The 4,540-nt window shown below is 33.7% G+C and overlaps 1 non-coding gene across 1 annotated transcript; it reads right to left on the bottom strand.

Annotated features, from left to right (window-relative positions):
* Nucleotides 1–4,154: 4,154 nt before the first annotated feature.
* Nucleotides 4,155–4,226, bottom strand: TRNAM-CAU (transfer RNA methionine (anticodon CAU)). Its single transcript has one exon. It is a non-coding gene; the product is annotated as a tRNA-Met (tRNA).
* Nucleotides 4,227–4,540: the final 314 nt, after the last annotated feature.

Here is a 4,540-nt window from a genome sequence, read left to right on the forward strand (position 1 = left end):
AACACAATAACACTAGTGAACTGTTTAATCCGATGATTCAAAAAATCTAAGGGCTAAAATACAATTAAATTTGACTGAAGGTACACAATACATACCATGCATCCGCCACTATAACATGACATAACTAACACGCGTGGCGTGTTCTTATTAGTTGTAGGATTACTTCACCGAAGAAGTCATTTTGACAACTTCACCATAGAATTTCCCTTCTCAAATAGTATATTTTATACTATGAACGTAGAGAACTCAATTAATGAATTAAAGATCAATGAGATTAAAATCATTTTTTATATTTAACATCACACTTTAAAATCTTTGACTATATTCCCAAAAAAAAAAAAAATTGACTATATGTGTACGTTATTAATGTTTCATTGATTGATCATGGAATTAAAAAAGGGAAATGTTAATTAACGAGTGCTTCAGGGGCACTCTTTAAGGACTATAAGTAGTAACTATTTATGAAAAAGTGTGTAATCAATGTATTGGAAATCGAAATATTTAACTTTTTTTTTTAAATAATTTCTTATTTTGGCATGTTTAAAGAGTGCTCCGGAGGCACTCGTTAACAAGATCCATTAAAAAAATACTGATAATTGTCGGGTTCAAATGACCGTAGGTTTTAGAGGAGGTTTAAAAATGTTGTCCATGTGTATTAATCTCCTGTAAGTTTCGTGGTTGAAATATGTTTCTATATGTCATTTATTTTTGGTTTAAATATGTCTTTAGTCCTCGAACTTTTATCAGATTTTGGCATTGGTCCCTACACTTTTTTTTGTTTGGAATTGGTCCCTGCACTTTGTAAAAATATTGATATTGGTCCCTGCACTTTGTAAAAATATTGGTATTGGTCCCTGCACTTTGTAAAAATATTGATATTGGTGCCACGTGGCGTGAAATGATTGGGCCACGTGGCACTCTATTGGTTTTGTGTTTTTTTTTTAACAGAAAGTTAACAGAGGGACCAATACCAATATTTTTACAAAGTGCAGGGACCAATGCCAAACAAAAAAAAGTGCAGAGACCAATGTCAAAATTTGATGAAAGTGCAGGGACCAATGACACATTTATACCTTTATTTTTTACTATTACTTTTTACATCTTATTGGATACTCACGCGCCCTATTTTTTTTTCGAAAATGTCCTTTGAAAAACGTAATCCAAACACGTCTGGATTGTATAGTCTAAAATGTTATACTGGACAGAACCGACAATTTTTGCATGTTTTTGTGTATTCATACATTTTGGAAGATAAAAAATTAAGTAAAAGACAATTATGATAAAATTGCAACAATAAATAATTATATATTATCAAGCTAGCTCATGAATCAAATGAATCGAAATATATATAGTTTAAGTTCTGCTCATTTAATTAACGAACTTAATTTTCAGTTTAAGTTCGACTTATTTGGCTCATGAACCAAGTTAAACGAGTTAATTATTGAGTCGAGTTCGAGTTAGCTCGGTTCATTGTCAGCCCTAGGTGTAGGGAGTATTTAGATAGAAAGGTGGTGAATTGCAGCTAAGTTCTTGGTGAACCTTATATGATCAAGGTTTCTGGATTACGTAATCCGAATAAACCCGTTACTTTTCCCGTTTTTTTTAAACGTAGGGCTTTCGGATCGTATAATCTGAAACGTGTATATTGTATCCAGATTATATGCTCCGGAAATTTTTACACCCTTCCATTAGCCACGATCCAACTTTGACATAACCCAACACATGTTTTGGTTGGTTTCAGATTTCGTAATCAAAAACGTGTACGAATTGTGTAATCCAGACAAAAGGTATACTGGGAAAGCCTGCATCTCTCAAAATTTGATATCTTGAGCATCAAACCATTGATTTAACTCCATGAACTAGACGTCATGGGCATCAAATCTCTGATTCATGAACAACTGCAAGTTTCTCATTCCATCCATCATTCATGCTAACCTCAGGTGTCGGAGGCTCGTAATCGGGGTCATTCTCTTCCTCTTCATAGTTAGCATCCTCCATATTCATTATGTTCCCTTTCATTGTTTTAACGCATGATTTCAACCACTTATGGATCGGCTCCTTCAGGAATAGTAACATGATCATAAAACCATGAACTTGTTGGTTTATTCCTATCATCATAGTACCAATTTTCTTTTCCATCTTTGTAGTAATGCATCTTTCCAACAATTGCCTCCAGCCCACTTTCATCATGAGGAGTAGTGAGTAAGCTAGATTGATTGAACACTCGATGAGCCCTCAGAACCATTGATACAAAAGATTCCCTTGATAACCCTAATCTTCAATCCTAAGCAACCACAACACCTCCAATCTTCAAGAATTCTTAAAATTGGAGATTATCTAAGTCTGGAAACTCAAGCTCCCATACAGTCCTTAGAATTCATTCACTTTGAAGTCTTCTTTGCTATGTGTTTAATTGTTATTTTTATATTCAAACTGAAAATAACTTTTTATATTCAGGTATCTTCATCATTTTTATATTCAAACATCATGTCCAGTTATTTTCACTTTAAAAAAACAAACTTAAAAGTAAAAGCAAACAACTTTAAAGAAAAAGAAATTTAATTGAATGATTTTGTGACCTTATTTCCTATATAAAACTACTATATAAAATTATTGTTGGAACAATAGTCAAAATTAGTTAAAAATATTTTCTGTCATCGAACAAATTACTAGGCTGAGTCGCGGACTAGGTCGCTCTCTTTAAGACGTTTCGTGTCACTGCTCAAAATTGTGCAAACAAACTATCAACCACGACGTCCCCATGATAAAACAGCCTAGCTACAACTGTATCAGAGTCCTATTGCACTATAGGATATGTTCTAGAAATACACCTTCCAATATGGTTCTAAGACCACTCCAATATGGTATTCATACCACTCTATTATGGTACTAAAACCACTCTTATATGGTACTAGGACCAGTCTTATATGGTGTCTCCACCACTCTAACATCTAATTCCTCCAAGGGCATAAAACATAAAAAGGATGAACTATATTCTTAAGATCATTCTTATTTTCCGAAGGGACACTTTAAACCGAAGGGACTATGATCTTAAGAATACTCTTATTTCTGAAGGGACGAAATTTACCGAAGGGACTATGTTCTTAAGACCATTCTTAATTCCAAAGGGACATTTTAAACCGAAGGGCCTTAAGAACACTCTTTAAATCTGAAGGGACAGAAAAAGAGGGAGAGGAAAAGAATAGCTCGTCAACACAAGCTAAAGGAGAGAGAAGAGAGAAAAGTTATTTGACAACTCAAGAGAACTTTTGGGGTGAGTAAAAGTGAGGGAGAGGAGCTCTATTTATAGGTGAGGAGCCAAAGATGAGTTACAAATCCAATGGCTAGGATTAGTTGACCTCTACAAAATCAATGACATGATTTCTCCTCAGAAATGAGCACTCAATGGGATAGTTGACATGAGAAATTTTTTAATTCACAAATTAACACTCATAGTGTTCCAACAATTACTTACTTAGAAATAACTGAAAATAAGAGTCATAAACTAAAAGCCTTTGACGCGTGTCTTGCTATGTCTCTCAAATTCTTGACCAGCTTCCACGTATCTACGACCTTGTTTATCTTGCCTCTTCATAAGAACTTTGAATTTATTCGGTCGAAACTGAATAGCCTTGCAATCTCCAATATGCCATGTACTCCTACAATCTGTCGAACTGACAATGAGATTTATATGACAATAAGTATTTAAAGAGAGATTGATATGACAATAAGTAACTATATATTGAGAGACTGATATGACAATATTAACGAAACATTGTAATGTGTTGGCCTATTTTGATTAACTAAGTGCACAATTTGATACTATTTTGAAATTTTAATATATTCATGGATTATTTTGACCACTCCTTACACTTTCAAGAACGAAAATGGTTATTACCTATTAATCAAACCGACCTAAAATTGGTACTAGAATAAATCATTCATTATATTTTAATTTTATTTCTTTATTAAGAAAAAAAATGTTTACTCAAATAAACATTTAATATTAATCAAATTTGTTGTTAAAAAAATATTGATCAATTTTTTTTTAATGGAAATATTAGTATATATAAATACATATAATTAAGTTGTTTTTACTTTTTAACCCTCTTTTTTGTACCAAAAAGATTAAAAGAAAAAACAATTCTAAAATTTATCAGAGCCTGGTTTCGATCCAGGGACCTGTGGGTTATGGGCCCACCACGCTTCCGCTGCGCCACTCTGATTATTGTTGTTAATTATTCTTTGATTTTTTTTTAATCAGCAAATATTATTAAACGCCATCCTCGCAAGACGCAGGGTATGACGAAACAAGATAGAAATGGTGCCGCATATAGACGGTACACCATAACCACCAAACAAGCCCCTGAAGATAACCCACCAAAACACAACACCACCTAAGACGGACACCTTAACAGAAACAAACATTGTAAACACAGTATCCACAACCACTCATCGTCACTACTCACCCCCAAAGAACACCCCTCAAAATAAAACTCTCAGACTTCAACACCCAAGCTGAGCCACATTCGTAAAGCTC

This window comes from Medicago truncatula, chromosome 2 (genome assembly GCF_003473485.1).
Source record: "Medicago truncatula cultivar Jemalong A17 chromosome 2, MtrunA17r5.0-ANR, whole genome shotgun sequence".
In the NCBI taxonomy this organism is placed as follows: domain Eukaryota; kingdom Viridiplantae; phylum Streptophyta; class Magnoliopsida; order Fabales; family Fabaceae; genus Medicago; species Medicago truncatula.